Consider the following 14008-nt stretch of genomic DNA (forward strand, 5'->3'; position numbering starts at 1 on the left):
TAAATTTTGATGTTGACATGGGGTTAAGCAGAAAACTTTTGCAGCCCTTGTTAACAAGCTTCTCCAGTTCAATGACCAGTCATTGCTTCCTTGTGTGCTTACTAATGGTTTTGACTATCCCTAAATGGATTTTCCTCACTTGGGAAATAAAGCCCTTAGTTTTTTGCCAGGCTTAGGATCATGGCTCTGAACATAAATGATCTTCACAAATAGGACTGAGGTTGGAGAAGATTAAGGAGATTGGGCTAAAGCTAGTATGTTACTTTTAAATAATATAAGCCTTGCTCTTTCATTTTCTTCTTTCTCTTAGAAGTCAAATGTAGATAATGTTTTTCTATTTTTTGAGTAGCAGAGGACCATAGATCTAGATCTGGAGTGGGACCTTACAAGCCATATAGTCCAACCCTTTCATTCTAGAGTTGAGGAAACTCAGTCCCAGGAAAAATAATGCAGTGACAACTATACTCTTAGGGCATTTCTTAAAAATGGGAAGCTGCCTGCCTTTGCCAAATTTAAATTTAAAAAAAATTGGGGGGTTCTGAAAGAGTTGGTAAATGTGATTGTTGAGTCACTGTTGATCATGGAAAGATCATGGAAAATGTGCCACAAAATTTGAGAAGGCAAATATTGTCCCATTTTTTCAAAAAGAGGGAAGAAATAGAGGGGATAGGAGAGCTATGTTGAAATATGGGAAAGGCTGCCATGTGCAAGTCAAGGGACTAGACTTAATTCTGTTTGGCTCCAAATAGACAAAGCCAGGAACAATGGGGGCCTAGAAGTTTCAAAAGGGCAAAATTTGGCATAATATCAAAAAAACCATTCTCATGATTAGAGCTGACCCAAAGTATAACAGGGTATTTCAAGAAGTGGTGGGTCCTCCCTTATCCTATCCCATCCCCATCCCCAGAGAAGTCTTCAAGCAGCAGCTAGACATCTCTTGTCAGCTACATTATAATGTGGATTTCTTTTATGGATGGGTTGACTTGGATGCTGGCTGTGGTCCCCTCAAATTCTCTGATCTCATAGCTGGTGTTTCATCTAAAGGAGTCAAGATCAGCACATCCATGTCAATGGCCACGATCAGACTAAAAGCACTTGTCTGGAGGGGAGCTGGGGCAGGAGGGCCTCTGTGGGAAGACCAAACTGGAGTTGGGACACAGACTTGCTCGTTGTCTTGTCCGTGCTGTGATTTTTCTGGTGTTATTCTCTTAGCAGTGTACATCCGTCTAATAAAGTTTCACTCACCTGAGTTAAGGCAGTGGAACAGTGACAGGGCTGAACTTAAAAAAATGCCTCTCTGGCATGGCCCGTGGACAGACTCACTTTTTTACCTAGCTGGGCTCCATCAGATATTCAAAGTTCCCTAGGCCTACGTTAACTTATTTCAGAGTGGGAAGGGAAAGGGGGGAAACTGAGTTAACACTTGTGGTGGATGACAAACAAAGCAAAAAATATATTTGTGGAGTTGACTTAAATGCCTTAGGGACTTCATCACTGACTTCTGAACTTTTCCTTCAGTGCAATCTAGGGCAGGGGTCATTCTGACCAGGGAAAAATCAGGACAGTAAGACAAAGTGGGTTAGTGACTTATCCATGATCCAACTTTAAGACTTAACATGGTGGTAGAATAGAGAGTTAGGAGATGTAATATATGTGAATAAATAATATATAATATAAAGAAAGGGATAAGTGATTTGTCAAGGTAAAGTGACATGTGAAGCTTTGAAGTCAAAAATATTTGGTGAGATTTTGGGCCCCCCAGAGGGATCCTATTCTGGCTTCCCAGGAGGACTCCCACCCCGACTCCCAGGGTGAGGTTAATTGTACCCTGGCTGAAAATAACCAGAATGGCTCTATTCCTCAGCCAACCACTCCCAGCTCCCCAAGTGTGCCCTAGGACCAGTCTCCCCTCCCCTCCCCCCATCCTGTGGATTCGAGAGAGAGTCGCTTGGTTCCCCTGCTTAGAAGTCAGACGCGGCACTGAAGCCGTCCCTCTCTCATCTTTCTGCACTGATTTCCGGCTGAAGCCAATCCCGGTTGGGATCTAGTGAAGGTCCGGACAGGATGGCTGGGTCACCAAGGAGGCCCCTCACTCACTGCTAGGCCTAGTGGCTGACAGGCTCTGATTCCGAATCCCTGTGAAAGCTAAGAGGGAGAAAGGAACAAGCGTACTGTAAAAACATAACCACTCACTCTCCACACTGAGCCATAAATCTCTCTGGCGCTGGCCTGGGGTAGTGCAGAGATAACTCTGGGGCTGACCTTGGGGCTGAGGGAGGGGAGCCCGGGTTTGGTGCCCCTGGATGCCGGAGGCGTGGGGACAGGCAGAGCAGGAGGGGAGCGGGCTCCTCACGGACTCCAGAGCCCAGACCAGCTCAGCATCCCAGGCCGTCCACAATGCCGCAGCCAGGGACGTTTTTCTGAGAGTGGCTCCCAGCTTTCCACTCTAGCCTACTCTTCAAGGCCGTTCTCTAGCAGCCTTTTCCTCCTTACCTCAGGCATCTCTCCTCATCTGTAATATTCACTCAGATTATACTCCATCTTGGATTATCAGCAATTTTTTTTTCCTGTGTCTATTATTTTATCTACTCAGCTATACCAGGAGCAGGAGATCTTATAGTTCTTTTTTATACTTCCTTTGAGTGCTTGATAAATTGTTAAACTGAGGGAACAGTGTTCACTAGGATGTTTATGAATTGTGAAGAAAGAAAAGAGCCCCTAATTTTGCAAGCTTTAGTCTATAGCTGATTTCTGATCAAGTGAGTGGGTTAATGGGACAGACTTAAACTGGCAAGAAACTAAACCAACAAACCAACCCTGAGTTTTTTGTTTTGTTTGAGTTGAAAAGGGTTTGGCTAAGGTGGGGCCAATTACTTTATAGTAAAAGACTAAGTTTTGGTACTCTGTTTGAATGTAGTTATATTCTCCATCGAGGGACCCAGGGGAAATGTTTATTCCCAGAATGGCTTTTCAAAGACAAATATGTTCATTGATTCCCCACCCCCTAGGTGTAGGGACCAACAATTCTGGCTTTTGGATGTTACCTGAGTTTCTTTTAAAAAGCTAGGAATTAGGGTAGGGGCAGGAGTGGATCCCTTTTCCACTGTTGACTGCTTCTCTGAAGAGGAACTGAAAGCTCAGAATGAGAAGTAATTTGTTCCAAAGCATAGTGTTCTATCTGGGTAGGATAACATAATTCCAACCTATTTGTCCACACTTCCCTAGGGGCCAGCCTTCCTTAGGCACATTATAGGTAAGTGGTTTATTTTAAGGGAAATCTAGATTGTCATTGTGGATCAGTGCTAAGCTTAACTGTGTGACCTTGGGCTAGGACTTCCCCCGTCTGTCTGGTTTTTGGTTTCCCCATAAGTAAAGTAAGGGGTTGGACTAAAGCAGAGGTTCTTAAGCTTATGTTTATGTGTGTGATAGACCCTGTTGGCAGTCTAGTGAAGCCTGTGGGAGTGCATACAGTGAAATACATAGGATAAAGGAAATCAATTATACTGAAATAGGGTTATCAATTTTTTTTTTTTCTAAAAAGTGAGTTTGGGGAGGGAGGACAGCTAGATAATACAGTACTGGCTCTGGAGTCTGGAGGTGAAGAACCCCTGGACCAAATAATCTCTAAATTTGAATATAGGTGATTCTACAATTCTAGAATCCATATTAAAAAGCCTCAAACAACAAATTAACAAAATAAGACCATATATAATCAGTCTAAATGATTGCTACAGACAACAAATGTCATAGGAAAGGTCCCTTGCATGTAAAATGGTCAAGCAGAGATTCATGGAGGAAATAGATTGCTGGATTTGAGCTAAAGCTAATGAACTCAAACCAGCTGATATGTTTGACTCTCCCAGTCAATTTGTGGAGTTGACTTAAATGCCTTAGGGACATCATCACTCTTTTAAGTTTTTTTTTTTTTCATGATACTAGTAAGATATTTTAATGCTTAATGTAGAAAACATCAGTAGATATACTAAGATCCACTAAGCTCTTGGGTGAGCCTCCATAATTTTTGAGAGTGTAAAAAGGGAGCTTGAGGCCACGAAGTTGGGACCCACTGATCACATCCAGCCATGTTCTCCAGACAGCCCCAGAAATGAGACCACTTGTCTTTTACAATCCTCGTTTGTAGGAGAGCTAGGACAGAAGGCACCATCTTTACTCCCAGTCAAATGCTCTTTCCATGACGCCAGGCTGGTCAGCCCTCTGGAGCCCAGGTCTTACCCACGAGACAGCTCGGCACTTGCTAGGCCCTGCTGTGTGAGCGGGTGGCTGGAGTTGGACCCACCTAACTTCAAATCCAGCCTCAGACACTCACTAGCTGTGTGATCCCGGCAGGTCACTGAAGGCTATTTTTGACCCCAGTTTCCTCATCTGTTAAATGACCTGGAGAAGGGGATGGCACACCGCTACAGTATCTTTGCCAGGAAAGCTCCAAATGGGCTGAAGAGAAACAACTGCACAACAACGAGATGCACGGCCCTGCCAGGGGAGCTAAGAGGAATGCTGTGACGACGACCACGGCGCTGGGCCCTACCTCAGGAGCCCATCTTTGGGAGATCGGGACTGACTGAAGAAGAAACCTTTCACTTCTGTGGGAGCAGCCTGTATAAATGCTGACCCGGCGGCCCAACACTCCCATTTCCCTGGCTCCCAATCATTTGGGTCATATCCCGGACTGCTGTCTCTCAAATACCAGATAATGAAATTGTCTGGGATGGAAATGAATTGGTTTTTTAAAAGCACATCTTGCTGAGTTCTGAACTGTATGGCCCTGACCCAACCAGTGGGCAGCCAATTCCTGCGTTAAAATAACCACAGTGCCCTGGGTATAGGATTCGCTGAACTGAGGTACACCAGGGGAAGGAGGGGGAGGAGGAAGGGCAATGGGGTGTGGTACAAATTGGCTGCACAGCAGTCAAGAGCCTTAGAGGAGACTGGGGCTAGTAAGAGGGCAGAGAGCCCTGACTACTGCACGCTCCAGTCATATATAAATATCCCAAGACCTCAGTTAAGTGACCTGGGTTCACTTTTAAAACCCACTTTCCATGCACTTCCCTTTCTTTCTTGCAAAGGTGGGGGGATGTTGGGTGTAAAATATTGCAAATATGCTCAGTTTATTTGTTGATTGGCTTTGAAAAACTGCTTCTTTTTCCCTTCTAAATTTTTGTTAAAAGAGGGAGTTTGGTGGGGGAGAGCTATTTGGAAATGGAGGTGAGCTAGACATAAAAAAGGATTTTTTAAAAATGCACCTATTTTCCAAATAGACACATTTGAGGAATTGAGGCATCTTTTTTTCCCTTTCCTCCATCTCTTTTTCTCTCCACCTTGGCTTTGGTTTGGAAACAGAGAAAGGCAGTCTTCATTTGCTTAGGGCACTAGCAACAACCCAGTCCTGCCTGACCTGAGATGGGAGGGAAAGGGGCCAATTAAATGCTCTAGGCTTTCTAATCATTAAGAAGTGGTTAATTACACTTCTCCCTGCTTTTCTTGGGTCTGCAATTGCATTAGGTTAAGGCAATTAATCTTTGTTCTTCCTGAAAGCCTCCCAGCGCCTTCCTACTGGCAATTTCATATGGCTAATCACCAAAATTACCTAGACAATTCAGACAACACACCTCAATGGTGTTATTCTCTTGGGGATGAGTCCAATCTTGGCCCTTGGGATGGAGCCAATGTTAGCCACCAAGTTTTCTGCTTCCCCTGCCTGTACTAAGATTCGTTTCCCATTATGGAAGGTACCTTCTGAGACTAGGTAGCCTCTCAAATGTCTGTGGATGTATTATCCACTTGGATCTATTGAGAACATTTAGTCCCATCTGTCAGGGATAGCCCCGATACATTTCTGGCTCATCTCCCTGGACCATCTGAAGAAATTCTGTGAACCTTACTCTAATCCAGAGTAAAAAAATAAGGTAAGTCTGATGCAGAAATAAAAATAAATCATTTGAGACTTTTTAAAGACAAATAGAAAGTTGCCTGAGGGTGGTAGAGGGGATGGAGGCATATTTTATCTTGACAACTGCGCCTCCCCACCCAGTAATATCAACCACTGAGAGTCTGTCTCCTACCTGCTATCATCCCCTAGTGGGGAGAGTCCCCGAGAATGGCCAGTCAGTTTCCCAGTAGTGTCCTTTACTTACCACACTCGGTGAAAATTTTCTTCCATCTCCCTCCCTGTCTTGGTGGAGAGCCTTTCTCCCAATCATTGCCCAGCGACTTGGGAATCAGACTCAATTTCCCCACCTCTTCTTCGAGACCGTGGGCTCTGGACGGGGCCTCCCCAACCACTTGGTCCTCCACCATGAAGAAGGGTCCTCTCTGGCTCCCGCAGGGGCTGGGATAGATGTGGAGATGGAGGATCTGAAGTTCTGTGTGTCTGTAGGCTGGTCTTGTTCCCGCCCTCCGTGCTTATTGGCATGGTGGCCAGGCAGTGGTCAACAGTCGGAAAACCTCTAGGGCAAATCTAAATGTGTTCTCTGTCTTGAGAAGTTTGCTGAGGTGTTTTGAATCTAGAAAAGTTCAAATTTTTCTGCAAGCGACTGGCTGAGCTTCCCTCTGACTGCCTGCATTTATATTTACGAGGCCCTTTCTCTTCCTGTCCCTCCCCTAATAAATAGCCCAGGGTGTTTAGGAGTTAGGCAGAAAACTGAGATGGCAAACTGGTCACCAGCTCGGTTGCTGGCCAATGGTGGTCTCGATGGTTCTCAGTGTATGACTCTGAATTGTTCTGAGCTGTGTACTCTTTCAGCAAGGTAAGACAGAATGTGAGGGAGAGACAGAGACTCTGTGTGTGTGTGTGTGTGTGTGTGTGTGAGAGAGAGAGAGAGACACACACACACACACACACACACACACACACACATGCAGAGATAGGGAGAGACACACACAGAGACAGAGACACACACAGACAGAGACAGAGAGACAGAGAGAGACAGAGAAGAGAGAGAGGGACAGACAGACACACACATACACACACTGAGAGAAGGGGGAGGGGGATGTGGGCAAAGATGTCCAGACTTATAAATAAAAATATATATAGTAATAAATTCACAGAAGAGAATGAAAGATGAGTGAACACTAGGTATAAAAACTTGGGGCCCTACTTGGAACTTTGGGTAGTTTTTAAGGTTTAAGTCACCCAGTAATGATATTTGAGAACTCACTCCGTAGAGGTGGAACAGAGTGGAATTCAAACTAGCTTCGACATAGTTCAATAAATTTTGGGGCGACTGAGCCACAGCAGACCGTTTGAGGAAGCTAGGGTGGATTGGTATCCTGATCCTGTTAAGAGGTCATTTTTTCTCTCAAACTGCTGCTCCTTACTTCCCATGCAAGGCAGGATCTTGGACCTTCCCCAAGGGGCATCTCCGGTGGGCTTGTGGATTGAACTTGTCCAGGGTTCGAAGGATCTTTCCTCTCTGAGGAATCTGGAATGCCAAACACTGTTCTCCCTCGCCTAGGCCCCCATCCAGAATGGGACACCAGGAGAGCCAGAAAGTCTGGTCTGGTAGCAGCGTGTTCAGAAGAAAGTGGACCTTTTTTTTTTTTTTTTTGCCAGTCCTGCTTGTATGAATTCACTCTCCAGCTGCAGGCCATGTCCTATCTTCAGCCACTAAGTTCCTACCTCCATCAGCTATCTCACAGACACTACCACCCTCAAGTAGGACTAGACAAATCGTGGCCGGCTCAGGGCAGCTCACTTCCAGTGCAGCAGGAGCTGCTTGAATAAAGACGTAGCCAGTTAGTGGGTTGGGACTGGTAACTATGTAGGATGATCTCCATTTCATCATTTTCTATTGAGAAGTTTATAGCACAGACCAGAGCCCTGAGCCTTCTTTCAGAGTTTCTGTGAAAGTTGCCAATAACAAGTGTCACTTTTCATCTGCAAATAAGATCCAACTGGGTGCTGAAATAGCACTTTAATATTATTAGGGAAGCTTTTGTGGGGCTTTAGGAAAGGGAAATTGTGTTCACTCCTAACCTCTACTTTCTCCTGATTCACTTCTGTCCCATATTGCAAATCCACGGCTTTCTGCAGATTCTTAGATGTCTGGATCTCAGTTTTCTTCCAATCCCTCTACCTGAAGGAGGCTTGGCACTTAAGTTTCTGTTGAAATCTTGTAGGGGGTTCTTCTCTTTTTCTATGTGCCTCTTGTGGCAGCTGACAAAGCCTATGGGACCCTCCTCAAAATAATATTTATATGGGCATAAAATAAAATACATGAGATTCCAAAAGAAATCAATTGTGCTGAAATACAATTATCCAAATATCAAAATAAACAAGAACTACACTAGAGGGTATTCTCTCTCCTCCATCTGAGTTAGAAATAAAAATCACCTGAGTTTTCCTCTCCTTCCTCAGAGCTTTCTGACTGTTACAGATGGGGAGAGAGGACGGGAGGCGAGTGGTAGAAAGGAAGCAGCAAAGGCGAGTGGCCAAGAAGACCCCATCGGATGGGCCTTTTTCAAGGGGGGATGAAGTAGAGAAAGAAGGATCAAGGGCCTAAAAGTCTCAGCTCTTCCTGTCTTATGGCCTATCTGGTTTTGGGTGTGGGGAAGAGGAGGAGGAGGAGGGGGAAAGTTAAGCCCATTACTGGTAGATCATGCAGTCCTTTTAAGGTGTGTTGGAGCACAAAGTCAGCTCCTTAGGAGAGGAGGCAGGGTTGTTTCAATAAGGGAGACTTCTAGAAACTCCCTAATCAGTCCTTCCTTTGCACTGAATATTGACAAATCCACCCCACTCTTTTCTTTCCAACCCTAATAAGGGATTTCAATGGGCAAGGACTAGGGCTTGGACTATGCGGTAGGGGTAGTACAATTATGCTATCCTTAATTGTACCACAACTGGGCTAGTATTCTTTGGATGAAAATGGAGAGAAGTGTCCCCTTCCCATATGCCAAAAGAACCATCTAGCTCTGGGGTGACCCTATAATTCTAGAGCAGATTAACCTTTCTAGAAAGTTGTCAGGGTAGACAGAGGGAGGCAGGTCTGAGAGGCCTGGAGCTTCCCTGTTTCTAGCCCCTACCTCAGAATGTACACACACATACACATACACACACACACCCTGGGATGGTCTGTGGTTCTGCCCTCTCCCAAGGAAGGAATTCTTATATTGGTTAATGGTGAAAGGATTCTCTGTCTAGTCAAAGGAGCCACGCAAAGCTGCTGAAGGGAAAGTCAGATTGCTGTTCCCCTCATCCCACTCAGCCACCCCCATGCCGGTTCTGAATCACTGCCAGCTGGAGAGGGGAACAGGCAAGGGGAGGGAACAGGGCTGGATGTAACCTGGGGAAGGCAGCAAGTCATTTGTCCCAGGGGAAGCCCCCTAAAGTGGGCACTACGCATGCATGGGATGGCCTAGGCTGGGCTTTGAGGTAGAGCTGGGCAGCTCCACAAGATACATCCTAGGGACATTCCCACCCTGCTCTCAGGAGAACAGCAAATCCCTCCATCCAGGTTAGGGGAGATGGCAAGAACAGGTCTGACTCTTCAATGTCTCATCGCTGCTGACCTTTCCTGCTCAATGTTTCTCTCTGAGGCATTTGTTCTGCCCCTTCTCAACTCTCCGGCTCCTCTCTGCCCTTGACTTGTGCCTAGCTTTTCTTTTTCGAGTTTCCTTTCTAGTTTGGGCTCTTCCCCATGTCTTGTGATCCCTCCTCCTCCCTGGCTCTCCCCACATTTCCGAGGGGTACCAGGATCTTCTGCACTGGTGTCTGTTCTGAGGGCAGGCAGTATGCTGTAGCTGACCAAGCAGAAGCCTAGGAATCAGAAAGACCTGGATTCAAGGAGACACCCGGATTCACACATTGGCTGTGTGATTCTGCACAAAATTACTCAGTCTCCGGCTTCTAGGCAGTTCTGTGGCCGAAAAAGTGCTGAGCTGCATGGGTGGAAGGAATTTCCTTATCTAGGAATTCCTTACACTGATAAAATGCAGTCCCTATCCTTATCTGAGATTCCAAGGGTACCAGGCTGGCTTAATTTCCTCCCATCCCCACTAACAGCCAGATTTATCTCCACCCCAACCCATCGTTCCGCTGTAAGCTGTAACTGAAGAAGGAGTGATGGATGTAAACTCTGAATTTTGAGTAGAGCAAGGGATCCCCTGCCATCACAGGGTCAAGGTCCATCTTAGACTCTTTTAACCTCCTTTCTGTCCAGGAGCTCATGATCCTAATTCTTGGGAAGGACAGGATGTCCAAGATTTCTAGAGACCACCGCTCTGTGGGCTCCAGTAAGTTTTTTCTCACTGGTCCCTTATCTTTCCTCAGGACCTGACTGCCCACACAACGTTGAAGGAGATAGCGTACCCCTATCCACCCACCCGAGGTAGGCTGACCTCCCATGGCATTTCTGACTACGTAGGCGTGCTTGCCCGGCGTCCTGGAGGAGCAGTGTCCAAGGGAGAGCTCAGACCTCAGGCCTAGCACTGTCCACGTTATTTGGGCCAGACGTTCCAGAACTGCCTCCCTGCGGTCTGTGTCACCAGAGCTTGGATTTGCTCTCTTCCAGCCACTGTTAACTTTGAGGGAGGGACGGATGCTTTCCAGGGAGACACCAGCCTCTTTACAAATATGTGACGAAATTTCTATCCACTCTGGGATCTCAGTTGCTCAAAATAAAGCTGGTCCTCCCAGCAGTGACACAGACTCCAAGAAGGAATTCTGGAGGCTGTTTCCATAGAAAAGTCACCCTCCCTCCCTTTTCAATCCATCACAGCTCCCCTGCAGCCAGCCTCAGAGAGAAATGCAGAAGCGGAGTTAAAGTGCTGATGGCTTTAGCCCCGGTACACACCGGAGGTTGGTTGGTTGGTTGGTTTGTTTTGTTTAATTCGGGCACCTTCCTCTTTTCTTTTTGGTCTGAGAAGAAAACTTGCTGTGATAAAGTGTCTGTGGGAGTCTCTTGGTGACAGACCTTTTGTCTTCTAGAAGGGGAGGCCCCGTTCCCCCACTACCCTGCTGCTGGCAAGCTTCTCCAGGCCTCTGCCAAGACCTATAGAGGAGCATGGCATCTCCGGGCAGTGGTACTGGCCAGGGAAACACCGGCCACCCCTTCCTGGTGCCAGTCCCAGCAGCTGAACTAAACTATCAGTAGGACTGCTCCTTTCCTCACCTTGGAAAATATTATAGAAAAATAAGTCCCAAGGATCAGGTCAACCCAGATCCAATGAGATCCGTCCGTGTAAGCTTCCTGGTGTACATCAAGTTTAGCACCACTGTTTTTATTAGTCGCAGATGGTGCCTCTGCTGCTACCCCTTCGCACTGCCACCTGCCCTTTCTGAACAGCCGCTGTCCACTGATGGCCAGGCTGGGGGCTTCTCTCCACCAGAAGTCGGGGGCACCTTTGCTTCTATTCTCTGCCTGAACGATTTATGGTATCGGTTTCTCTTTCCTGGCTCCTTCTAGAGAAGGCAGAGGTTTCCTACGGCCTCCGGGTGGGGGGTGGAGCCTGGCACTCAGGAGTCAGTTTGGGAGGGAGAGTCCTCTAGCCTGGCCTAGCGGGAGTGCTGACTTAGGGCAAACTAGCCCCGACTGTGCTGTGGACGGCTGGTGACACGGTGCTCCACCTGACCTGGAATGACAAGGACCGGAGTCCCAGTCTGGACTCGGGAACTAACTGTGGGGCTCTGGACAAGCCCCTTAACTCTGTCCTCAGCTGTAAAAGGGGACCATTAATAGCACCGCCTCCAGGGGCTGTTGTGAAGGGAATGATATTGGAAGCACTTAGCACAGGAGCTGGCCTGGAGCACTCAAATGCTCGTTCTTTTTCCTAGGTCTCCTTTCCCCCATAATGAGAGTAGAAATCACGAGAATAGCAACAAGCAAAATCTCATAAATTGACCACGTTGGGTTTGCACTGTGCTGGGTTTGAGAGGTCCATTCCCAGCCCTCCTTTGGCCCTGGGTGAACCCCTGTCTGCAAAGACAAGGGCTAGAAGGCACCTCGTCAGTGTAGCCCAAGCCACAGGGAAAGAAATCTGAGCACTGCAAGCAATCCTCCTGGGAAACAGCCTCCAAGGGGGGCTGCGCCCGGTGGGACCCAGCTTTCCTTCCCTCTCGGGAGCGTGCACAGATTCTAAGGCCCCACTCTCACTCCTCCTCTCTGTATTTCTCTACACATCTCCCCCCGTTACTCCCCCCTCCTTGTTTCCAGGAGAACATTCTGTACTTGTGCTGGGAACAGAATCGACCTGGGGAAGTGCATCAGCGGCAGTTCCCGATGAATGAGGTTGTTATGGGCAGCTGGATCCTAGATGCCAAATGCTGCCTAATTAGCAGGGCACACACACGCCCGGGTATCCTCCCCCTTCTTCCCCATTGCATGCTCCTATTTCCAAGTAGAAGGCCCATCCATCCCTGCGACATGGCCTCCGTGAGGGTCCCCTCTGTCTCCGGGGACCTCTGCAAGACCACCTGCCTCCACCATGGGCGCCCGGACCTTTTGGGCATGACGACTTTGGGCAAGCGGGATGCTTGGTCATCCAAAACTTCTGGAACAATCTGCTCAGGCTCTTGCTGAGCCGGTGCCCTACGAGGGGCAGGAGGACCGCAGAGGGACTTCAGAGAAGCCCAAGTTTGTACTGTTTGCTCCAGCCCGTGAACATGTCACACAGACTGCACGCTTCCTGAAGGCGGACACGGCTCCACTTTTGCCCTTCTCCAATGCCAGTGCTGCCTGAGTGACTAGTGGTGGGTGATAGGGAACAAAAGGTTGTGGGAGGCCCCTGGGGGAGGTCTCAGGAGGAAGTTTTCAGAGTTCAGGGGAAAAGAACACAGGCACAAGTGCGTGCTGTGAGCCGGGGTCGGGAGTAAGGCGGAAGGGGAGCAAAGGGAGCCGACTCCAAAGCAGACTGCGAGGAGACTTCCCAGGCTAAGAATTCAAAGGGTCTCCAAGGTCACGGTAAAAAGCTCTCTGACAACAGGAGCGCGCTGGGAACGTGAGGGATTATGAGGATGATCCAGTCGGAACTCCCACCCGGCCCAGGAAACCCCTCTCGAGCATCCCTGACAGATGGCCCTCCATCTCTGCTTGAACACGCTCACCCATTACCAAAGCAGCCTACTCTATTTTCAGACAGCTCTAATTGTTAGAAAGTTCTCCCTGGTATTGTGTGGAAATGTGCCGCCTGATCCCATTGGTCCTTGTTCTCCTCTTCAGAAACTCACAGAACAAGTTTGCTCTCCCTCCAACGTGACAGCCCCTGACCCAGTTGTCTCAAGGTGCACTCGCCCCTCCTCCACCTCCCCTCTGCAGGTTAACCACCCCCCTCTCCTTTGCCTGCTCTTATACAACAGAGCTTTGAGTCCCCCTCACCATGGCATCACGATCTAGAGCTGAGAGGGATGCCATTTGGCTCTTACTTGACAAACAGGGAAACTGAGGACCCAACAAGTGACCTGCCCCAGTTCTCACAGCTACCCGGTATTCCTAAATCTGGTGCTCTCTCCACTACGCCAATCTAGAGCAAGAGGTTCTGGATTCGGGTCCTGGATTCGGGTCCTGGATCAGAGTTCACTAGGAAACTCCTTCATTTTGCAGCTGAGAAAACTGAGGTTCAGAGACAGTAACCGGCTTGCCTGCAAGTGTCAGGAGCAGACCCTGACTCCAGAACCTCTGACTTCAGACCAGGTCCTTGTCAGTGACCTTTCTAAAGCCGGCAGTGAGCGCTGCCCACAGTTCTGCAGACACGGACTCCAGATGGCCCGGTGTGATGCACAGAGCAAGAGCCCCAGCTGGACTTCGGAAACCCAGGGGGGCAGAGTCTGGCCCGGGGTCCTCCAGCCTCCTTCGGAGGGCTGCTCTGCTGGGACTGCGGATTTCCCTGGTCCCAGAGCTCACTCTTGGGGGTAGGGCACTACCAGCAGTAGGCCCCCGGGACCCCCGGGGAATGGGGGGATGCTTTTCTTCCCTCCCCCTTGCCTCAAAGTCCTATATATAAATTAGCTTTCTTACAAACTTTCATCTGCTTCATTTCCTTCACTGAAAAAAGACAC

The 14008-nt window shown here is 48.1% G+C and overlaps 1 protein-coding gene across 3 annotated transcripts in view; it reads right to left on the reverse strand.

Annotated features, from left to right (window-relative positions):
• GPSM1 (G protein signaling modulator 1) overlaps positions 1 to 14008 on the reverse strand; it is a 131978-nt gene that overhangs the window by 43657 nt on the left and 74313 nt on the right. The window lies entirely within an intron of this gene.

The sequence above is a fragment of the Sminthopsis crassicaudata genome, chromosome 2, assembly GCF_048593235.1.
Source record: "Sminthopsis crassicaudata isolate SCR6 chromosome 2, ASM4859323v1, whole genome shotgun sequence".
Lineage (NCBI taxonomy): Eukaryota > Metazoa > Chordata > Mammalia > Dasyuromorphia > Dasyuridae > Sminthopsis > Sminthopsis crassicaudata.